General features: G+C 48.9%; 1 long non-coding RNA gene across 4 annotated transcripts in view; it reads right to left on the reverse strand.

Moving 5' to 3' along the window:
* The window catches only part of LOC144937013 (uncharacterized), a 106129-nt gene that overhangs the window by 40946 nt on the left and 38442 nt on the right, over positions 1 to 26741 (reverse strand). For all 4 annotated transcript variants that reach the window (XR_013637550.1, XR_013637547.1, XR_013637549.1 and 1 more), the window contains exon 2: positions 11903 to 11981. This is a non-coding gene — a long non-coding RNA (uncharacterized LOC144937013). The remainder of the gene's footprint in view (positions 1 to 11902; positions 11982 to 26741) is intronic.

The following is a 26741-nucleotide window of genomic DNA, read 5'->3' on the forward strand; positions in this document are numbered from 1 at the left end:
TTTGTGCCAACTTTCAGCTTCCCTTTACTTCGGGAACTTAATTAGAATGTGCATCACTCACTCGTTCAGTGAGTCATGATCAGTGGTAATATTATCTGTAACAGAATTATGTATGAGTGTGTGTGCGCGCATGTAAAATGCACAAAAATAAAAAAAACACAAGTAGGCATGCAATACTGTGTATGAATACAATCATTGCACAAAACTATATCTGGCTTTTGATTCTCAAAATGTCCATGTAATATCCATGTGCGACTTAGATGTGACCAAAGGCACTTCTTATGAAAACTTGTTCTGAGAATCCTATTTAAACTTCAAATAAAAATAATATATTTTTGGCATCGGTTGAAAACTGTACATTCGTGAATAACCGTCGAATGAAGAAGCAGAAATGCCGCCATATCCAACATGTATGCATAAATATAGCCGATTGCAAGGTCACAGGTATGGAATTCTTCATCGTAGGGGTGCCGCGGTGACGAGATGTTAACTACCTCGCCTGGTATACAGGTGGTCGGGAGTTCGATCCCGACCCTGACGCCTGTATATTTGGAGTTTGTATGTTCTCCCCGTGATTGCCTGAATTTTTTTCCAGGTCCTCCGGGTTTTCCCTCCACGTTTATAATTAAGATAAATGTATAATATTTGGCTGCTATACATTTCCACATGTGGCCAGGTCGCTACATAGCTCAGTTGACCTTAGCTGGTAAAATAAAACTAAATGTAATAGCTTAGTTTTTACAAGCAGCGTTTCAGATTTCGATTTAAAGCTTTCGTGACTGCAGGGATTCATCTTATTGGTTCTTTCGGTAAAGTCACGTAGAATGGAAATAATAAAATAATAAAATAAAACAATAAAATCATTCTCACGACGTTTCCGCCACAACGCAAGCAGCCGTCCTCAGGTGGAGAACAGGTCTGTCGAGAAGACAGAGTCTGAATGACAATAATAATGATAATAAGACCGTCTTCTCGACAGACCTGTTCTCCACCTGAGGACGGCTGCTTGCGTTGTGGCCGAAACGTCGTGAGAATTATTTTATAATGTTTTATTTTATTATTTTATTATTTCCATTCTTCGTGACTTTACCGAAAGAACCAAGAAGATGAGCGTTTGAGATATTCGCCACGAGACTACTCCTGAAGCCTTCCACTGGCTCACTCATCGACCCCTTACTCAATCTGCTGCTTGATGTAGGCCTCCCAACGCCGTGTGAGTCATGAAGGTTGTTTGACCATACTTCACCAAGATGGTCAGTGTGGGTCGTTGAAGGAAGGGGGTTTGGGGGGTGGGGATGTGAGCAATATAATACATTTGACTTCTCTTGTCCGTGGAAAGATGTGGATAATAGGAATACATTCGAGCATTTTTGAGAAACCACTTGCAGACAATGCATACACACGGATCAATACGAATTGATCAAATTCGACACCACTTCCAGATCACTCCTTTTATCCGCAAACAGACGCATATAATAGGATAATTCAACACAGCCATAGCAGAAGTTTCTAGCAATTGTTAGGTGGCACGGAAAATACGAGTAGCAGGCAATAGGGCCTCGGTACAAGAGGTGTTCCCATGCCAATTAAAATGAAGAGGAATATAAGTGTTGCAGTACAACACTACGGCCAGCAAGTGGCGGCCTGCGTTAAGATATGATAACGCGCTTGTCACGCGTAATTGTGCTCTTCGGGTCCAAACAAGTAACAGTGAAGCACAGAAGTTCAGTTAGTTCCATAGCAGCGAGAAGTATAAAAAAAAAATAGCGCGGCTCGTAAAAACGCAGTAAGCAATTCACACCATCCCAACGTGATTTCCTTCAGCAGTTTCCTCGTACGTGGCTTCATTTCAGTCGGGAGCTGTCCAGGGCTGTCGGAGCTTTCTCACCCCAAGGGGTTAGACATTTTTTTTGGAACGGAGTGTAAATATGTAGTGGATATAAGAGATACACGTATTGGGGGTTTTACAATTTACATGCAAGTTTGTAAGATTATAAGCGTGAGCTTTGAACAAAAATATCAGTGTGCATATGTTGTGTGTCTCTCTCTGTGTGTCTCTGTGTTGTCTCTCTCTGCTTGTGTGTCTGTCTGTGTGTCTCCGTGTCCGTGTTACGTCTCTCTCTCAAATCTAGTTCTAGCTAACGACGGTTGCTTGTGTTGCAATCGAAACGTCGTATTCGATTATTGAATTTATTTTCTTTCTACGCGACTTTACCGAAAGAACCAAAGAGTAAACATATAATCTGCGGAAATAAGAACCGGTCCGCAATTATTCACCTTCAGGTTTTTTGCCGATATTTTATTTACGTTATTTTTCTTCCGCTCTGAGAGAAAAAAAAAAGACATTTATTATTTTTTAACGTTTTGATCAGGACATTCAGTGGCAGGTTTAAAATAATTGCTCTGGGGTCTAGGGGCCACCGTGACAAATACAGTGTACTCAGCAGGTTAGGTGTGGCTCACCTTTAATCTGCCTTCTCAGCCAAGTGAGGTAATACGCAGTCCTCAAATGCACTGGGGCCAAGGAACCCGAAAAAACATAAAATGTGCTTTATGCTGTAGATTTTATAATCCTCTTTATTATTATTAGTACTAATATATTGCATCCACTTGTAGTGCACTCTGTCAATTACAATGCTAGTTGGTTCATTATGTATAGTGAAGACACACACAGTGTAATTCAATATTAAATGCAACATGTAGATATATATCGTTCGAGACGAATTGTAAAGACAGAACAGCGGCGCTGCAATTGCGTTGAGAGCAATAAAATACAACGAATAATAATCTGGGTCAGAAAACGAGAACCACTCTCTCTCAACAAGGCCCTTCGCAGTGACTCAGAATGCGGTTGTACAAAACAAACAAAAACTTGACTGGAGAAATAAAAGCGAAAGCAAAAATGGACAGAGTACAAAACTCACTGCCTCGTGTAAAAAGATACTACGGCAACTATAACATCTCATGAAAATGAAGAGCAGGAAATGTTAGAATAACTTAATAGAGACGCAGGGTGCAATGCTGGGCTCAGGATAAATATGCTTCGTGTGTTTAGTTTGTTGTCCTTCCCCCATGCGTCCGATTAACACGTTTGGCTACGTACAGCACGAAGGAAGTTCAACATACATACTCGACGGTGACGAAATGTTAACTACCTCGCCCGGTATACAGGAGGGCATGGGTTCGATCCCGACCCTGACGCATGTATATGTGTAAGTTGCGTTTCTCTCTCCCCGTGGTCGTGTGGATTTTTCTCCGGGTCCTCTGGTTTTTATTTCCACATTTATTAACATGCGTTTAGAGTTTTTGGCTAATATAATTTTCACGTGATAAGCCATTTCTTTGAGCTATCATTTGTGGCCAGGTCGCTTCTGAAAAAGAGCTATATGGTTACGTAGGCCTTACCTGGTAAAATAAAAACAAATAGCTAGTTAAAATTCATACAAATATGAGCAGGTCTAAGATCACATGCAACTATTTTGCAAAATATTCTGGGGGATATCTATACCTCACCGATTAATATGAAGCATAATTTAATATTGCTATCGTTTGACAAATAATTCTCTCAAGATTTTCTGCTGTCACTACTTTCAATTTCTTTACGTAAAACAAAAGAAACAAATCCAAGTGTTTTTATCCCTGAACTGATTTTGTGTTTGTGCCTCTCTATTCGCTTTCTTTTTACCCAGGTTTCCCATGAAAGAAAGAATGTCACTTGCAATGCGGGAGGACCTCATATGGTTATGAACAATTCAATTCAAATTTGAAATCCTCGCATCATCCTCGCACTCGAAATCAAATATGCAGACCTAAATAAACACAAGTGCCCTCGATCACGTCATGATTTTCTAAGTGGTCCAACGCACGCAACACGGCAGCCTCACTCGGCTTTCTGTTGCGGAGCGTTCAATTTGTTGACAAATCCCACAGTGGTCAATACGTATCAGCAGATGCCTCGTCTATAGCACACTGCCGCAGTGTTTAGTCCAGTGACTGGCTGGTGCCTGCACGAGCCTCCTTAAGTCAAGCACCACATCCTGCTGTGCATGGAGAGAAACACATCTTGACATGAGGGGGATAGGCATGGTAGGAAGGGATCTGTAATAAACCACTGCAAGACAGTGATGTATAGAGAATATGTACTGCATATACTGCGTGCCAACTGTGTGTTTGCCCATGGCTCAATCCGGGGCCTATAGCAATGGTCTTGACGTGGATCCCGAAGGAACTATTGGCCGAAACGTCGGTTCCTTCATTCCTTATGAGCGTATACCATCTTACAATAGATACATTCACCTACGCGTTGTAGCGACAGACGACGGCCCACTTCCCATGATAAACGTTAACACAGGGAGGTACGAAAGCTGTCCATCAAGCAACTTCTGATGCCATCGAACGCATCAGCAGACTCAACGCACGGTCACGACGTCCTGCCAGTTGCCTTCTCAAATGCCACACGAGACACTGAAGAAGTAAGGGGCCGTCCATAAATGACGTCACGCGATTTTTGACGATTTTTTACCCCCCCCCCACCTCGTCACACGGCGTCACAAAAAGTCAGACCCCCCCCCCCTCTCAAATATGACGTCACAAAGCTCTGCCCCCCCCCCCCTCAAAAAAAATAAAACATGCTTCAAATCGCGTTAAACTATTGCCATTGTAGTGCGTATTTAATGTGGCGCTGCACTCTGATGTTGTAGGAGAAAACATTTATTAAAAAGTATATTTAATTAAGTGGAACGTGTTGTCGATATTTATTTAAAGTTGCGCATTTTGATGTGACGTCACATTTCTCACCCCCCCCCCCCCTCGTCACACATCGTCACAAATGTCTGACCTTCTCCCCCCCTAGGTGCGTGACGTCATTTATGGACGGCCCCGAGGCAGCAATAGGTGTGCATTTCCATCACGGTACCAAAAATAAATATATATATATACGACGTGGCATCAAACGAATCGCTCCACTTCATCCCATTCTAATGAAACAAAACAAGACGAGTGGAATGAAAAAAAAAACAACCATCCCAACATTGGACGAAGCACCGATGAACGTGGAAGAAGAAAAAAAAAATCCGGCGAACAAATGAAATAGTTTACTGGGAGGCAGGTGAGTGAGCTTGGCAAGACGAATGGAGCTGTCGCTTAGAGACGCACTGAGCAAAGGATAGAGACGACGACGCCCTCCCACACAGGGGAGTGGGAGGGAGCTGGTAATTAAGTTTACTGAGGCGGGGAACCGGTGCTGAGAGGCTCGAAGAAAAACGTCGCGTGGGCGCAGAGGGGCCCCGTGAGCCCCCCCCCACCCCTAACCCGACCCCCCCTTAACCAGCATCTCCCCCTACCCCCCCCCTGAGGGTCCGCCAGGCAGGCCCAGACCGGACCCTGCCATCCCAGCTCGTTATTACCTAATGATTTCCCGCCATGAGCAAGATTAATGAGCGGCCACTGAGCCGCACGCGCGCCATCCATTCTTGCCTCCCTCAGGCTGTGAAAAAGGCATTCGCGAGACCGCTCGCACGAGAAATAAAAATCCGCCGCCGCCACCGCTCGCCGTCGAAACGCTCGATGGGCATCGGTGCGGTCACACACAACCACACAGCCCGTCACACACACATACACCTCGACACACACACACACACCCTGGTCACACACACCCCGTCACACACACACCCACCCTGGTCACACACACACCCCTCGTTACACACACACACACCTCGTTACACACACCCCGGTCACACACACACACACCCCGGTCACACACACACACACACCCTGGTCACACACACACACCCTGGTCACACACACACACCCTGGTCACACACACACACCCTGGTCACACACACACACCCCGGTCACACACACACCCCGGTCACACACACACCCCGGTCACACACACACACACCCTGGTCACACACACACACACACACCCTGGTCACACACACACACACACACCCTGGTCACACACACACACACACACCCTGGTCACACACACACACACACACCCTGGTCACACACACACACACACACCCTGGTCACACACACACCCTGGTCACACACACACCCTGGTCACACACACACACCCTGGTCACACACACACACCCTGGTCACACACACACACCCTGGTCACACACACACACCCTGGTCACACACACACACCCTGGTCACACACACACACCCTGGTCACACACACACACCCTGGTCACACACACACACCCTGGTCACACACACACACCCTGGTCACACACACACACCCTGGTCACACACACACACCCTGGTCACACACACACACCCTGGTCACACACACACACCCTGGTCACACACACACACCCTGGTCACACACACACACCCTGGTCACACACACACACCCTGGTCACACACACACACCCTGGTCACACACACACACCCTGGTCACACACACACACCCTGGTCACACACACACACCCTGGTCACACACACACACCCTGGTCACACACACACACCCTGGTCACACACACACACCCTGGTCACACACACACACCCTGGTCACACACACACACCCTGGTCACACACACACACCCTGGTCACACACACACACCCTGGTCACACACACACACCCTGGTCACACACACACACCACCTCGTTACACACACCCCGGTCACACACACACACCCCGGTCACACACACATACACCCTGGTCACACACACACACCCTGGTCACACACACACACACACACCCTGGTCACACACACACACACACACCCTGGTCACACACACACACACACACCCTGGTCACACACACACACACACACCCTGGTCACACACACACACACCCTGGTCACACACACACCCTGGTCACACACACACCCTGGTCACACACACACCCTGGTCACACACACACCCTGGTCACACACACACCCTGGTCACACACACACCCTGGTCACACACACACCCTGGTCACACACACACCCTGGTCACACACACACCCTGGTCACACACACACACCCTGGTCACACACACACCCTGGTCACACACACACACACACACACCCTGGTCACACACACACACACACACACACACCCTGGTCACACACACACACACACACACACACCTGGTCACACACACACACACACACACACACTGGTCACACACACAAACACACACACCCTGGTCACACACACACACACACACACCCTGGTCACACACACACACACCCTGGTCACACACACACACACCCTGGTCACACACACACACACCCTGGTCACACACACACACACCCTGGTCACACACACACACACCCTGGTCACACACACACACACCCTGGTCACACACACACACACCCTGGTCACACACACACACACCCTGGTCACACACACACACACCCTGGTCACACACACACACACCCTGGTCACACACACACACACCCTGGTCACACACACACACACACCCTGGTCACACACACACACACACCCTGGTCACACACACACACACACCCTGGTCACACACACACACACACCCTGGTCACACACACACACACCCTGGTCACACACACACACACCCTGGTCACACACACACACACCCTGGTCACACACACACACACCCTGGTCACACACACACACACCCTGGTCACACACACACACACCCTGGTCACACACACACACACCCTGGTCACACACACACACACCCTGGTCACACACACACACACCCTGGTCACACACACACACACCCTGGTCACACACACACACACCCTGGTCACACACACACACACCCTGGTCACACACACACACACCCTGGTCACACACACACACACACACCCTGGTCACACACACACACACACACCCTGGTCACACACACACACACACACCCTGGTCACACACACACACACACACCCTGGTCACACACACACACACACACCCTGGTCACACACACACACACACACCCTGGTCACACACACACACACACACCCTGGTCACACACACACACACACACCCTGGTCACACACACACACACACACCCTGGTCACACACACACACACACACCCTGGTCACACACACACACACACACCCTGGTCACACACACACACACACACCCTGGTCACACACACACACACACACCCTGGTCACACACACACACACACACCCTGGTCACACACACACACACACACCCTGGTCACACACACACACACACACCCTGGTCACACACACACACACACACCCTGGTCACACACACACACACACACCCTGGTCACACACACACACACACACCCTGGTCACACACACACACACACACCCTGGTCACACACACACACACACACCCTGGTCACACACACACACACACACCCTGGTCACACACACACACACACACCCTGGTCACACACACACACACACACCCTGGTCACACACACACACACACCCTGGTCACACACACACACACACCCTGGTCACACACACACACACACACCCTGGTCACACACACACACACACACCCTGGTCACACACACACACACACACCCTGGTCACACACACACACACACACCCTGGTCACACACACACACACACACCCTGGTCACACACACACACACACACCCTGGTCACACACACACACACACACCCTGGTCACACACACACACACACACCCTGGTCACACACACACACACACACCCTGGTCACACACACACACACACACCCTGGTCACACACACACACACACACCCTGGTCACACACACACACACACACCCTGGTCACACACACACACACACACCCTGGTCACACACACACACACACACCCTGGTCACACACACACACACACACCCTGGTCACACACACACACACACACCCTGGTCACACACACACACACACACCCTGGTCACACACACACACACACACCCTGGTCACACACACACACACACACCCTGGTCACACACACACACACACACCCTGGTCACACACACACACACACACCCTGGTCACACACACACACACACACCCTGGTCACACACACACACACACACCCTGGTCACACACACACACACACACCCTGGTCACACACACACACACACACCCTGGTCACACACACACACACACACCCTGGTCACACACACACACACACACCCTGGTCACACACACACACACACACCCTGGTCACACACACACACACACACCCTGGTCACACACACACACACACACCCTGGTCACACACACACACACACACCCTGGTCACACACACACACACACACCCTGGTCACACACACACACACACACCCTGGTCACACACACACACACACACCCTGGTCACACACACACACACACACCCTGGTCACACACACACACACACACCCTGGTCACACACACACACACACACCCTGGTCACACACACACACACACACCCTGGTCACACACACACACACACACCCTGGTCACACACACACACACACACCCTGGTCACACACACACACACACACCCTGGTCACACACACACACACACACCCTGGTCACACACACACACACACACCCTGGTCACACACACACACACACACCCTGGTCACACACACACACACACACCCTGGTCACACACACACACACACACCCTGGTCACACACACACACACACACCCTGGTCACACACACACACACACACCCTGGTCACACACACACACACACACCCTGGTCACACACACACACACACACCCTGGTCACACACACACACACACACCCTGGTCACACACACACACACACACCCTGGTCACACACACACACACACACCCTGGTCACACACACACACACACACCCTGGTCACACACACACACACACACCCTGGTCACACACACACACACACACCCTGGTCACACACACACACACACACCCTGGTCACACACACACACACACACCCTGGTCACACACACACACACCCTGGTCACACACACACACACCTGGTCACACACACACACACCTGGTCACACACACACACACCCTGGTCACACACACACACACCCTGGTCACACACACACACACCCTGGTCACACACACACACACCCTGGTCACACACACACACACCCTGGTCACACACACACACACCCTGGTCACACACACACACACCCTGGTCACACACACACACACCCTGGTCACACACACACACACCCTGGTCACACACACACACACCCTGGTCACACACACACACACCCTGGTCACACACACACACACCCTGGTCACACACACACACACCCTGGTCACACACACACACACCCTGGTCACACACACACACCCTGGTCACACACACACACACCCTGGTCACACACACACACACCCTGGTCACACACACACACACCCTGGTCACACACACACACACACACCCTGGTCACACACACACACACACACCCTGGTCACACACACACACACACACCCTGGTCACACACACACACACACACCCTGGTCACACACACACACACACACCCTGGTCACACACACACACACACACCCTGGTCACACACACACACACACACCCTGGTCACACACACACACACACACCCTGGTCACACACACACACACACACCCTGGTCACACACACACACACACACCCTGGTCACACACACACACACACACCCTGGTCACACACACACACACCCTGGTCACACACACACACACCCTGGTCACACACACACACACCCTGGTCACACACACACACACCCTGGTCACACACACACACACCCTGGTCACACACACACACACCCTGGTCACACACACACACACCCTGGTCACACACACACACACCCTGGTCACACACACACACACCCTGGTCACACACACACACCCTGGTCACACACACACACCCTGGTCACACACACACACCCTGGTCACACACACACACCCTGGTCACACACACACACCCTGGTCACACACACACCTCGTTACACACACCCCGGTCACACACACACACCCCGGTCACACACACATACCCCGGTCACACACACATACACCCTGGTCACACACACACACCCTGGTCACACACCCACACCCTGGTCACACACACACCTCGTTACACACATACACCCTGGTCACACACACACACACACACCCTGGTCACACACACACACCCTGGTCACACACACACACCCTGGTCACACACACACACCCCGGTCACACACACATACACCCTGGTCACACACACACACACACACCCTGGTCACACACACACCCTGGTCACACACCCACACCTCGTCACACACACCCTGGTCACACACACACCCTGGTCACACACACACCCTGGTCACACACACACCCTGGTCACACACACACACCCCGGTCACACACACACACACCCTGGTCACACACACACCCTGGTCACACACACACACACAGATCCCCCGTATAGCCTTAATAGACTATAGGGGCAAGTGCTGTTAGCGAGCACCTATAAAGGCCGGCTCGGCACACGAGGGGGTGGGTGGCCAACACCACGCCCGCCCGCCTTTGTCTCCCTAGTGTTGATGTTTACACATTGCACCAGGTACTCATTTGAGGCTGAGTAGACCTAGGGGAGGCCCAGGACCGGTTCAGATAATCGCCACTGGTGTTGGCCGTGAGCGGGAATCGAACCCAGGTCCCCGGGTTCATAGCGCAGCGCGCTAACCACTACACCACCGCTCCCCACACACAGTCACACACACAGTCACACACACACACACCTGGTCACACACACACACACCCGGACATCGATGTTGCCTGGCATCGCTGCCCGGGTTTCTTTGTCGAAATTGTTGCGAGCCTATTTTCGGCCGTCGGTACTCGGAGCAAAGCTTAACTCGGTTAGGGCGAGTTTGTTTTGAGAAGCGTCGATGTGGATTACCCTTGGGGGGGGGGGGTGGGGGGGTCAATCGAGGGGTCCGTCTCAACATTTCTGCCTGTTGACCGGGGGTGGTGGGGGGGGGTTACCTGTGCAAGGTGAGCTGTAATGAGCATCAGCGCCACCAGGGGTCGAGCGAGCATCACATGTGACATCGCGTTCATTATTCTGTCGGGGGGAGAGAAGAGGAGAGAGGAGAGATTCCTCGCAAGCTAATTACAATTAGCGTTTGTGCCACGCAATCAAAATTGACCAAAAACATATTTTATCACTGAGATACACCGCAGAAGCACGCATTTCACTATGACCTCCCCCCCCCTTTTGATCGGTCTGTTTACACGGGGGCACGCATGTAATTTTATTCATAATGGTGTTACAGACCCCTGTAATTACATGCTGCTCTGCGCCCTTTCAAGCATATCGCAAGTAATAACAGCATGTCCACTAGAGAAAGGATCATCTCCATGCCTCCCTATCTCTCTCTCCCTCTCGCATGCAAAAAAAACACAAAAAATCCTGCGTGGACGGACTGCGCGCCGAGAGAAAATCTCGCCAAAAGCTCCGGCTCTTGTGGGTTCAAAGAATCGTCCCATCCACGGTTGCCACCCGTCCCGGGTTTACCAGGACCGTCCCATTTTAGTTTAGTTTCGTGGTAGCTGTCCAGGGAAATCTCCCAAGAGTGCTCAACAAGCCCGTGCAGAGCCGAGAGAGGCCTTCCAGCAGACCAAGCCAACGGGAACGGCAAGGGAGTGCTCAGCCCCCTTGGGTGAGGGTTTGGGTTAGGGGCTGGTATTCTCTGGTATTCTCAGGATTGTCCTCTTGTTGAGGTAGCTGCCCTGGTTAAATCTGTAAGTTTTCCCGTGACGGCAAAAGCCCTCCCTGGCTATCGTCAATTTCACAACGACGCACCGCTCGAGACAATGCCGTGCCATTAGATGGGGTTTCTTCACACTTCCTTGTTTCGAGATCGTCTTCTTCCCACGATACGTCCCGTTTTTTGTTTGTTTCTTTCTTTTGTACCCCCCACACGATTGGCAATACGAGCAGCATGCCCAACACTGGCCACCCCTTGGCATCCAAATCGTGTGCATCAGGTGCGAACAAAACGGAGGCGGTGAGCCGGATGCGGTCGTGGCAAGGCGACGCAGCCTCAAGTCCCCACGCAGCCTCTGATGAGAGCCTCTGTTTAATTGGGTCCCTCTCTAGACCAAGTGTCCGTCTCTCAAAGGGCCACACCTCACAGGGCTCTGCCGCAATAACACTCGGGCCTGGTTACGGGCAGGTTTTCTCTTTGTGTGTGCCACTCACAACAAGAACGACAACTGCCATTCGATAACAAATGGTGGTGGTGGGGGGGGGGGGGTGAGTGACATTGCCAAAAGCACTTGCGCCGGGTTAGGTGCACCTCGCGGCCATGTGGGCTAAGTGGAGGCTCGCTGGTAGGAGGTGACGGGTCAGACCCAGCCGCAACGGGTCAACAGATGCGCCGCAACTGTGCTCCACGCCGCTGCGAAACGGCCGTTGTTTTAGCAGCCCGACGCTCCGCTCGCCGCTGTGATCGTCACTCCCCGATTCCTGTTGTTCCTGAAGGGCAGCTGTCATCAGATGCCCGATAGCATCATTCATAAGTCTCCGACACACCGCTCACGCGGGCAAGAGGCGAGATAAAAGAGCAACCCACCCAGCCTCCCCGCTGTGCGTTGCTATATCACAACGGTGAGCTCCTGCAGGGACATCTCGCAATCAAGCTCGGAGAACTGAGCAAACCAATCCAAGGTTTTGTTACTGAAGACCCGTCTATTGACCTCTGCGATGCTTCCCTTCGACCGGAGTTTACTGTTGACGGATCAGTTCTGACGCTGGCTTCACCACGCACATTTTGACAGTTGAAGGACTTTACGAATTCAATTCCTATTCTGGGCATGTTAACCTGCATCATGGATGCGGATTTATATTGCTCGCAAGCTTTGCAGAGGTTACATTTTTGATGGGCTATAAGAGACTATTGTGCTGTATTTCAATGCGCCCATGTGTAAGCTGCCCAATTTCACCTAATTCTAGATTTGAAGCTTTCGTGACTGCAAGGATTCATACTCTTAGTTCTTTCGGTAAAGTCACGTAGGTAAAAAAATGAAATTAAAATTGATAACAAATAAAATAATAAAATCACGACGTTTCGGAGGCAACACAAGTCTCCGTCATCAGGTGGGACCGTCACAGCCAGATTTGCTGCATCATTATTTTATTTCTTCTTAATTTTAATTTCATTTTTTTACCTACGTGACTTTACCGAAAGAACTAAGAGTATACATTTCACCTACCCACACTGGTCAGCTGGATGAAGTATATGGTTAAATAACGCCCATGCTCCACAGAGCACGAGAATGCCATCATTCAGCTGTAGATGGACAAAAAAGAAGTGAGCACAGTACATGAGAGAGAGAGCATCATATGCGTACAGTGGTGGCGAAGTAGGTTGGGCACTGCACTACAATCCTGGCCACCTCCTGGGTTCGATTCCCAGCAATGGTTAAGGTCGTAGCAAATTAAATCGGAACTTGCCCTGGGCTTCTAGGTCAATTCGGCTTTAAACGAGTGTGCAAATAGAGATATTAGCTCGTGATACAGGCCACACCACATCCTTTATGAGCCACGTGCTCTACGCATCCTTAATAGGTGCGCACTAATCCCCTTGTGCCGAAGGTCTGCCTTTGCTAAATGGGGGATCTCGTTGGTTTCCGTGGGCGTGATTGTACGCGTGCTGGATGAAGTGGTGTCGTGGCGTCTCGCGGGCCTCACTATAAACCTGGCAACCTGAGTTCAATTCTCGACCACGCTTAACAACGTCACCAGTGAATATCTTAAACAGGTCCTGGACCTCTGCTAGATCCACTCAGCCTTGCATGAATAATATAATGGTCGCGGTATGCAAACATCTTCGCTGTGGAGACAGGCAGCCGGGCGTGGTTTGCTCTCCCCACCACTCCCTTGTGCATCATGCTGGCGTTAATAGGTCAACAACACTGCATTAAAATATATAAATAAACTCGTAGAATAGGCAACATTTTGGGAATTGGCCTGCCTTCATGGCAGATCAATAATTTCCGTAGATTTTTTAAATTAATTAATTATGCTTGTGCACGACTGCAAACGCATCAAAGAATTGCCCCGAATAGGTGCTCGCGAACTGCACTTGCCCCAACAGCCTATGCAAGCTATAACAGGAGACGTGTGCTGTTTTGCTGTATAGGAACAGAAGGCGAGGCGGGGAATGAGAAGGGGAGATGGGCGAGAAGGTCGTGGGGAGCAGGGTAGGCAAGACGCAGTTTGATGTTGATTAAGCGGGACAAACCGTGAAGACCGGGGTAGTGGACTCCTCCAAGGGATGCTGTGTGCCGGAGAGAGAAGTGAGGTTGGGGTAGGGGTCAGTGATGAGGGGTCAACCTTCCGCAGGATAAAAAAAAGGGTTAAGAGAGGAGAAAGGATCAGAGGGCAGGTGCTGTAAATGAATAAGTCACTATGGCATTAGGCAATCAGAAGAAACGTCTTTTGACGGGCGGCTTATTATAGGCACAGCATTGGCCAATCACAACATTGCAGATACAAGCTTTTTACGGTCTACACTATTAGGCAATCAGCAGGGTGTATCAAGAGGTTCCTTGTAGGCAGTCACACATTACAGCAACGTTGCTCTTGTTGTTGAGATTTCAAGAGTCAGAAGATGGACACTAATGATTGGACACGTTTGACTGCAGCACCACAATCGAGCTGCCAAGCGATATACTAAGCTAAATAATACAAGATCGATGCCACCTTAAAAAAAAACACGCATCTTCTTAATCAAAACACGGGGCAATAATTGCACGACAATTTCCTTGCTGAACATCCGACACGTGTAAGGACACTCTCTCGGTAAATAAAACAAGGGACAACGTGACCAGTGGGGCGCAGGATAAACAATGCTCGCCACGTGCGCAATTAGCGCCGCTGCCTTACGGTGTAAATTACGACCACTAACTACAATCGAGTCAACCTCTCTGCGATATCTTTCTCTCTCTCTCTCTGCTCTGCTCTGATGCAGGGCCATTGCCCAAAACGTTGGCCTATTATATCTATTCCCCTCCCCCCCATGATAAGCCATTGTTAATGCTGAAAGTGGTGAGTGTCGTTTGAGTTGTAACAATAACAATTATGCAAATGATCAATAGCTATAAGTCTCCTCATACCGTGTCAGTAATGGGAGGGGGGGGTGTTTAACCATGCTTCACCATGCTGGTGAGTGTGGGTTGTTAAAGGTTGGCCTGATTCACACGTAGCTTGTCAATGATTTTGGCCAGTGCTTAGAGTCTCACTTAGGTGCCACGGTCATAGCTGGCCACCACACATTTTCTGGTTGAGTTGTAAATCTAGGCCAGGAGTACACCGAATACAAATGTTCGTTTCAATTTGGCCAAATACGAAAGAAATAATTATGTTTTTGATTAAATTCGAATTTAAAGCTGAATTGTATTATTTCTATATTGTTTCAATAAACTGGTAAAGTCTCTTCCAATGTTCCTCCATATCCCCCTATGTGTCTGTCTGTGTCTCTCTCCTTATGTCTCTTTGTTGCTCTTTTGCTATTTCTCTGCCTCCCTTTTGTCTCTTTCCCTCCGTGTCTCTAAGGTCTCTCGCGCCTCTCTGTCCCAGTGCATCGCTTCCAGTCTTCCTGTTGTTTTCCTGTTGTGCCTCCCTCTGCCTCTGTGTCTAATGTTTCTCCTCTCCACTCTCCAGCTCACCTCTCCCTTTGTCTCGCCTCTCGTCTCGCTCTCTCCCCCGATTTCTTTCCCTCCCTTTGTCTCATCTCTCATTGTGTCTTCCCATCACCATGTTCTCGTGGTGAGGGTTGTTCTTGGCAACGAGTCTCCAACCTCCCCACCCTCCTCTCCTTCCTTAATGTCCCCCCAGCCCCCCCCCCTGTCGCAACCCCCTGTGATGTGTGCTGTTCAAATGACTGGCCTCCACAATCCACAATATTGTGCCCCCCCCCCCCCCGTTACAATTCGGTAAAAATACTTTCCAACACACCGGTGTGCTGCAGTAACTAATTGGCACATTTTGTTTACGCAACAAACCTTACTAATTGACTGTGTCAGGTGGCGGTGGGTTTAACGACACATTCATATTCTGCTAATCCTGCATAATGCACGGGCATAATATGACTTTCAAACCCCCCGCCCACCTCCTACGCATTCCACAAGTAGTACTAATCACATATCTGCATTTCCCATAAATATGCTAAATTCCTCTTGATATGCAAATTATTTTGTCAAGGCGCTCTCCCCCTTCCAACCCAGCTTAAATATACGCTCCAAGCGTGGTGGTGTTTCATTCAGACGCTGTCTCCCCGACAGACCTGGTCTTCACCTGAGGACGGCTGCTTGCGTTGTGGCCGAAACGTCGTGATAATTATTTTATTATGTTTTATTTTATTATTTTATTATTTCCCTTCTACGTGACTTTACCAAAAGAACCAAGAAGACACATTCATATTTACGCGATCTCACCAACCTCCCCCCCCTTATTATAGTTTAGAATAGCCGCAAAATATCGCTTCGAGACGAGGCTCTCTCTCGGGAGTTCCCTCGTCCCTCCTTCTGGCAGTTGAATAAAAGCGAGGAATTGCAGGGCTGCAACTTTACTATCACTCGAGGCGAATGTGCTGTCAGCGAGCATCTGTGAAGCACTCCGATTTGCATTGTACGGCACTACTCTTTTCCTGGCCACCTGTAATCGCACCTTCGATTAGCACGGTGGTTGGCTACGTACGGTGCGAAGGAAGTTCAACGTACAGTAAATATATTTTCTTCACTGTGGATGTGGACACATCTCACAAAGTACAGTACGCATTTTAGGCTACGTTGACCTGTGGGGGGGGGGGTTGGACAAGGCTTCAGATACAAGCAGCCGTCAGTGAATGGTTTGTGCACGGCCATGGGTTGAAACTGGTTCACTGGGAATCGCCAATGCAGTGCTTGCGAACTGTCAACGGAGCCGATTCCTACAATTGTGATTGCTCGAAGCAATGCAAAACTGAAGTGAATATTACATAAGTATAACCCGTAAAAACAAAGTTTTTCACTATAAATCCTGTATATGCGTGGCGGCTAGAGTCCTCTCGTCCTCTGGCTTGAGATGGCTGCCACCTATGGGTCAGATGATTGCATTGCACCATTAAGAAATTGGTAATTAAATATAATATTTTTGTCCTAAAAAGTGTAAAATTTAGGAAAAATTTTTTCACGAACATTAATTGTCACGCACAACGAGTCTGTGTGCAAAATGTCAGCTCGATTGGATCACGGGAAGTGGGTTAAAAAACGACCGAAAGATTTGCACGGTCCTAAGAAAGCAAGCAAGCGAACTTAATATAAAGGATTTAAAAAATAAAGGCATATGCTTCCGACGTCCGCCCCTCTGAACTTTGAGAACGCCAGCAACCGACGACATTTCCATCAACCGGTTGAACTCTGACAACGGCGGGGAGGAATCTCAGAGCGGCAAAGATTTACGCTAACCGAACGGGTTGTGTCTTACGGTGCACAGCCGCACTCGAAACTTTGCTCGTAAAGTAATGCGGTTGACGAACAATATCTGACAGTCCCGTCACATTGTGTTTTTGTAGCCAAACGTTTGATTCGATGTGGTTTAATCAAATCCGATTCAACACATCATTGTAATATTGTAAGCGCAGCAGGAGGCAAAACACCTCTCCCGGAGCTCAGATGAATGAAACTTTCAAAATAAATGTGTTGCTACTCGACTTGTGGTTCTGAATCGGCCTCGATGAAATGCGGTTTCGGGCTCCATGAGTGATGAACAAAATCAATTCATATTATTATCTTGACATAATTAGTTTTTGTATCATTGGGGGAAGAGGAGTGGGGGGTGATACTATATTGAAGTTGGTAGACTGATCAATGGCTTCGGGAGTATCCTCATAAACATCTTCAATGTTGAGGAGAAAATCCAGCCGTTTATTACATTTTAAGACGTTTCAACTGATGATGATTATATTGTTGATGACTCATTTTCTTACATTAGTCGCATTGTCTCCCACCTGTTAAATAAATAGGCCAGTGTGCCCTAAGTTGTTGTCATGATGATTCACGTTGAAAGCGTGGGTGTATTTGGCCAGGAGATGGGTGTCAAGGTGGCCAGGAGATGAGCTGCAAGGTGGCCAGGAGATGGGCGTCAAGGTGGCCAGGAGATGGAAGTACAGAAACGGGATGCTCGAATACATCTGTGCAAAGCCCTTTGAGTATCATCTCATCTTGCATGAGTGGGGTTTCTCTCGCATCTCTGGTTTCCCAAGACACGCCAAACACTCATTCATGGACGTGGCCAAGCATCCGAATTCCACAGGACCCTCAATGAAAAGAGTATTGGGAATCAAGGGCATTATTTTTCGATTTAAAGCTTTCGTGACTGCAGGGATTCATCTTCTTGGTTCTTTCGGTAAAGTCACGTAGAAGGGAAGTAATAAAATAATAAAAATACAATTAAAAATAAAACATAATTTATTATGTTTATTTTTTAAAAATAAAACATAATTTATTATGTTTTCTTTTTAATTTTATTTTTATTATTTTATTACTTCCCTTCTACGTGACTTTACCGAAAGAACCAAGAAGAAGGGCATTATTATTGAGAGTGCTGTAGTATGGGATGTCTTTCTGCCCTACTTGTAGTCACGTCGAGAACATTTTATGACTGCTTCTCAGATCAGCTGTCAAACAACAGTGACAAGATTTGTTATATATAATTGCAGTTGTGCTGAAGTAGAATGCACTGAACTTTACAAGTACAAAACGTGTGATAACATGCAAATGTGTGAAACGCAGTGTCTTAGCAATTCGGGAACTTGGCAATGCTGCTTGGGAAAAAAAATGTGCATGACTCAAGGCCCTGCGAGCGTGGCACATGACACGGAGAGCTGTGGCATGGGAACCGTATCTGTCATGCGGAGTGCGAGAAAAACCACTTAGAATATTTAATGAGGAATTGTTCAATTACTGTACCCTCGGGAGACACCACAGCAATAAGGCAAACAACAAAGACTACGTGTGGCTTAAGCAAATTAGAGACCGGGTGCCAAAGACTGCTTCGCCCACTTACGATAGTTGGCCGGGAAACAAATGTCTACATTTATCAGAATTTCAAAGCTGTTCATAATCAATGTAACTGTTATCTTCATGAAGACGTTCAAAAAACCACCACACAGTCAGCTGGCATATTGCACGTTTGTTAGCCTAATACAGCGTTCTTTATTGCAAGGCCTGCGAGTCACTGGCGGCCACTGGTGGCCTTGAGTGTGGCCCCTTACGTACGGCCCCCCGACAGTACAGAAATAGTGAAAACACCCCATCGTGCTGTCAAACACCAATGGTTCCAAATGTGTGGCGGACCTTCACACTTATCATGTCTTATCTGCGAAAGTGCTACCCCCCCTCCCCCTGTGAAAATTAGTGAAGAACAGTGGCATATTTGCCCCCCTCCCCACCCCCCCATGGCTCTAGCCCAGGGCCACCTGGAAAGCCAGCTAGACATTGGTCTACTTGCCATGCTTTACATGCCAGCCAAACACGGACAGCATTCGCAGTTCCCTCGGCTGCAGCACTCGGCCACTGTCTCCGTGCAAACCCCTGGATTGGTCCAACCATTTTTGGCCCAGCAAAAGCCACCCACGGCTCTGACCCAGGGCCACCTGGAAAGCCAAGCTCGACATCGCATCACCAGCCCTTGCCTTACCAACTGGCCAAATGAGGACAAATCTGCAGTTATCCGTGTGGTCTGTGCGGAGACATCTTGCGTGCAAGTGGTCAGGATTACGAGACGAAGCCTCAAGAGGGCCCATGGACGGCAGCTGTAAATGTGCTGAAACAGCGAGCGCTGTAATCCCATGAGGCGGCTCACTCTGACAGCTCGCTGTCCACACCGGTTAACAACCATCGCTCGGGCGACCCGCGTAAGTGCTCGCCTGATGTGGTGCAGTGGGAAACATTGCTCGTTTTTTGGGTGGGAATATCTGCTTTATTACTATGCAATTGCTGTTACAAAGTGATTATTATTCTGCACGTTTAATCTCATTTGGCTTTAAATTAAGGATTTTAAATGGTTATTGATGTTGTTGTTTTAGTGCCTACTTTATTGTTTCCTTCGGTTATATAAACAAAGTACAGTTTTGATGGGGAAAATATTTTTTTCATAGTTTATGTGGAATATACACATTGTTAATAATCAAGCCAAGGTCAAAAGGTCATTCCGGCTGTAAATGCCACCACACTTTGATATCACTCGCTTCCTTCCTTCCAGTCCATTATTATGACGCAATTATTAATTCACGTGACATTTTACATTGGTATATTTGAATTTGAACAGCTGAGGATTTCACCCTGGTGCGTGTTGTCGTCCGTATTATGAATACGGCTCTCCCGAGCCTGCAGAGTGGCAGAGTTGGTGGAGTTGCTGTCAATGACAGCATCACCAAGCGTGACCGTGTACCTCACCGCAGCTTTCACGCATCGCTCATAACAGGTACCACGTGTGTGCCAACACCTAAGCCTCCAGAGCACATGGCTCTAATCACTTACAGCCACTGTCCTACATGCCCAGTTGTCTGTCAGCAGTCCCGAGGTGGTCTCACAAAGACAAGTGTGATCTACCTGAAATCGTTCCAGGCAAGCCTGCACGTATTGTGCATCATATCCTGGGCCGCTTGACCCTTCCCACTGAAACAATGACTGCGCGATGCATTGGCTGGTGCAGCAGGTGCCCAGCTTGAACGTCAGAATCAGCGCCGTTTGCAGGGACCCGCAGTGCGGGTGATGCGAGTGTGATGTCACCGCAGATCGTCTGTGAATTCCCCTGATGCATCCCTGTGCCTCCAGGAAGGTGAACTGCCAACTGGCAAAAACTAAGAGGGAGCAGCTAATTACAGACTAAACTGCGTGTACATTTTTTTTAAAATTGGTGACTGAGCCATTACAAAATACATAAACTCAGAAATTTAGAATAGGCTATAGTCCACTTGCAAAAAAAAATATTAATGCTGAAAGTTCCTCGCTTTTTTGTAGAGGCCAATGGGTCATAGATGCACGGCAGAGTCCCCCAAAAATTGCAGCATTGTAAATTGTAATATTCACGGAGGTGAATTCTTTATTTTGTGAAAGAAAAAAACCTCTGTACTGTACAGCAGGATTCATCAGCTCAATTCAAAAGGGTGCTGCCACCGATGCTCCCCGCCGCTTTCACACAAATACCAGTGGGCACATCGCAACCACCAGCCCATGTTCAGCCCTTCACTCTCACCGACTCCAGAGATGTTTAAATATGGCATTATAATTGTGCATCTGTTCATGCTGGTGAGCTTTTTATTTATTTTAGATTTTTAGCTCAAGAGCCAACAGCATTCGGTGTAGTGTATACAGGGCTTAATTTACCGTGGTATATTTTCTGGGACCACCAACCCCCCACTTCCTTTACAATGTGGATAGCTCTGGCTGAAACGACACCTCTGAGTGTATACACATACACTATAGTGACGGTGGCAGTGACGCAGAGATTAGCGCACTGCACTATGATTCCGCCTATACACCCGAAAATAGTTAACATCAGTGGCGAGCGATATGTGAACAAAACCCGGTCCTCACCCACTTAATCTACCCTCACTGACCAGGTGAAGTATGGTTAAACATTCCCCATGCTTGGCACAGCTTTAGGAGGCCTTCATCCAGCAGTGGAGTAACAAAGGCCTGCAAATTATTACACAATTTCAACATTAATCTTGTTCAGTTTATTCTTTTAATTAAAATATTGTACACACTGTTGGTGGCATTCCTCTTTTACCGCTTGCACTGCTGTTTTCTTGCTTACAAATGACCACAGCGATGAGTTTGCAGTCTAATAATATTGGAAACAACGGTGCGGCAACGAAAGGCACAAAAATGTAATTGGTACTCGTGATGGTACTTGCGGGATACTCTATTTATGCACGTGTATTTTTTGTTCTAAGGCTATTCTAAATATTACTACGCAGCATTATCGATTAAGAGCGTGGGATTCCACCCCCTCCCCTCCCCCCCGCTGCCACCATCTCCCTACCATCGCACCTCACCCAGCGTCGCGATGAAGTCAAGCGCGTTCATAAAATATAAATGGCTCTTCATTAAGAATCCGTGCGACGCAGCATTGCTTCGGTCCCAATTAATGGGAATCTACTGCCTTCGAGAACTTTGTTAGCACAGCCTTGATCAACACTAAATTATTAGTGAGGCAGATTTTAGGCCACATGGTGTTCTATACATATTTCATTAAAGTACGCAACCCAGAAAGCTGACTGGACTCATTCGCTTGTTGGATGTCTGGCTGAATGGCCGGCCAGCTGGTAGAGAGTTGGCCAATTTTCTAGGCGCTTAGTTGGCTCGCAGTCTCAGTGGCCTTATGGCGGAGGCCGAAGCGACACGGCAGCTGAGGGCCCAGGTCAACTTCCCCGAGACACCCTAGTGGGGTCAAGCCAGGCTCGGGAACGGCGAGACACGGGCGCGCGACAGGAGCAAAAATGCGCGCGTTTTGCGGAGTTATTGGTGACGGGGCTGTGGACATCAACTCACTGCACCTGAGAACCAGATTTAACTAAAGCCAGGTGGTCGAAACACAGCTTTAAGAAACGCATAATTTCGTTGGCGCTGGGTGAAACGTGGAGGGCATTCCTTTATTCAGCCCTCCTGGTATTTTTCACGGGCACAAGAGTCGACCTTGAGTTTGAAATGCAATCTGAATGCTCCAAACTCACTGTGTTCTTTGAGATATCAGTGGGGGCGGGGCGGAGAGGGAGGGTTGAACTTCTACAAGCAAATGCTTGTCATGTTGGCATTTCTCTGGAGAAGCACAAAAAGATATAAATAAGTGGCATAGAAGAGCATCGCACGGGATAAGCTCACCACAGAACACGAACTACTGTGCACTGCAGTTTCATTTGCTAAGCATCACACGCATCTCCTGGGCATGACAAGTCCACTACATCTTACGACTGAAGGACAGCGCACTCAGCGAGGGATTTTTTTCGTTTGTTTTAAATACTGCAGAGGCTTGCATTCAACAAGCATTTGAAATAGAACGCATGTGCTGGAGAGCTCAGCGGGGGTTGTACCCAGATGCTGACTTGTCACCCCGCTGTGGCACGGTCGAGGTGTCGGCTCAGCATGACCCAGGCGCCCGGCACAGCCCGTCCGCACGAAGCTGCTTGGACCGTGGCCATCGCTGCTGCCAACACGCCGCAGGCCGCCACTGCAACCACGGTGGTGGGATTGGGGGCGGCCTGGGGCAGAGAAACGTCGTGTAAAGGTGCAGCCCTGCAATTCCTTGCTCACGCCCACTGCTGCCAGACTGGTCTCTATATTAGAGGGAGCCTTAGAGAGCACCACGAGGTAGAGGGTATTCGGCCTACGCTTCCAACACTGGCCAAATGTCTTGGAAGACGTGGGAACTCTTAGAGAGGCGGGATCTCAAAATGTCGGTATGTTGAACTTCTTTCGCACCTTACGTAGCCAACCGTGCTCATCGGAGGTGCGGGTATGTGGCCTTCTCTCTCACACTGACCAGGCATTTCGAAAGAGGTAAAAGTAACCCACATTTTACCCCACCACACGTGACCTGTCGATTGACCTCAGCATTGCTCGTCCGAAGTGGACAGAGGCGAGGGTTCAAGAAGCAAGTCCCATTGCAACTGCCGCACAGGGCAATCGAATTTATCCGGAGATCTCTGGATTGCGAGTCCAGTCTGCTCACCATTTCACATCGCCAGCATCCCAGGCACGAGGGGGAAACCAAATCTAAAACGTCAGCACAGCAGCTTAACAGCAGTGCTGCTTAGCCAGTACACATTAAGTGCAAACCAATAGCAATCGATGGCTGTGCCGCTGATATTTCACACACTGGGTAAGTTTTTGGAGTTTCCTGTAATTCCGCCCAGCAGCGCGTGTGATTATCAGTGAGGATATTCAACAGGGCGTCTCAACGCACCATCTGGTGAAACATCTGGGAGTGTTTCCACCTTTGCTCACAAACCTCAGATGTTAAGGTTACGTGCATGCGCATGACACACAGTGGACATGTGCACGTGTGTGTGTGTGTGTTTGTCTTTGTCGGTCTGTACCTGTTAAAGTAAATTGTTGCCACTTCAACGATTTTTACACAGGTTAATTAAGGGAAAATTAAGTGAACTTTTTTCGCGGGGGAGAGAGAGGTGGAAAGAGTCAATATTTCAACCAGATGGCCTTCATCAGGATGCCTCTATTTTTTTTTCTGCATTGCCGCCAGTTCGTTCTCTTTAACGAATACAACTGCAAGTATTAAATTGCACCTCCAAATATAACAGTTGGGTGTCTTCATTAGGAGTGGAAAAATTCATCCTCCAGAGATTCGATAAATGCTCGCGATTCGTTAAAAACGAACAGTTTCAACCATGCGGTGGCTGGCAGCTCCGCTAGTTGGTGCAAGGGGTCACGTGACCTAATTATATGCAACACATGCTGATAATAATAATATACAGACCATTGACAATCCAGTGTTGGATGGAGGTCAGTGTGGGTTGGTGAAATTAAGGGCCATATAACGAATGTCGAGGCCTGCTAGCCATGACAGGGGTTCAGGGGAGAGAGAGACTTTGTGTAGTTTTGCAGTTTTGCGTACGAGCTCCCGAACCAGACAGGGCGTTTCTCGATTTGGTTATTTCCCAGATCTGTTTTACGTGGGTATTTGAAGGCCAGGCTTCTATCTGTAATAACCCCTGGATATGTTAAAGTGGGGTCGTAGCGCACTGGGCCACCACAGAAGGACACATCAAGAGTGGCATCTGCTGCTTGATTGTTCATGTGGAAAGCACTCGTGGTGGTTTTGGAGGGATCTGTTCGGTGTCTCTGGCGACGGAAATATGCCTTTCAATAAAGTTAGATCAGCTGTTGAGAGCATTGGCAACGTTCTCGAGGTTTGTAGCCTGTGTAGCAAGGGTTACGTCATCTGCATATATTTAATTTGTGAGATTATGTACATGGAAGGTCACTTATATATATATACATTAAATAGTGGCGGTGCTCGTACCGAGCCGTGAGGGACGTCATTGTCCATCATTCTCTTGCGGCCGTGTTCACCAGCGAGGAGTTCACCCTGAGAGGTGCTGAGCCTCGCGCCGATTAGGTGTACAGGATAACGACATCTGATGATTTTGGCCAACTTCAGCAGCAGGCCATGATGCCAAACAGTGTCATAGGGAGCAGCAGAGAGGTCAATCATTGCGGTTCCAGCTTTCTGTGGGCGCTGGACACCAGCTTCTATGAGGGCGGTGAAGGCAACGATCTGCCCGCATCAGCTACGGCCAGTTCGAAATCCGGCTCGTTCGGGAGGCAGTTGTGGGTCGATAATGGGGGAAAGTCTGGCAAGCATGCCACATTGCATCAGCTTGGAGGTGGAGCACCAGAGGTGACATCGAAGAGAGAGTCTCGCAGTTGTCTGCGTTCCAGAATGGCAATAACTTGGGCTGGCTTCAATTCTTTTGGGAGTTTGCCTGTTCTGTGCATGACAGTGAAGAGGTTTGCAAGCCATCGTTGCCCTTATATCCCCAGGGTATTTAGGAACTCAGAACATAGGCCATCATATCCCCATGCCTCATTGGACTCTGTGGCCCTGAGGTTTACTTCCACTTCAACGACAGCGTACGGTCTGGTTAGATCTGTTGCTTGCGGTTGTTGGCTCAAGGTGACTGTTGTTTCAGATTATCAAGGTGGTAGGTGTTTCAGGACAGCTTGGGGTGCCGCGGTGGTGGGATCTTAACTACCTCACCTGGTATACAGTAAGTTGTGGGTTCGATCCCGACCCTGATGCCTACTGTAT

Source organism: Lampetra fluviatilis, chromosome 18, assembly GCF_964198595.1.
Source record: "Lampetra fluviatilis chromosome 18, kcLamFluv1.1, whole genome shotgun sequence".
NCBI classification, from domain to species: domain Eukaryota; kingdom Metazoa; phylum Chordata; class Hyperoartia; order Petromyzontiformes; family Petromyzontidae; genus Lampetra; species Lampetra fluviatilis.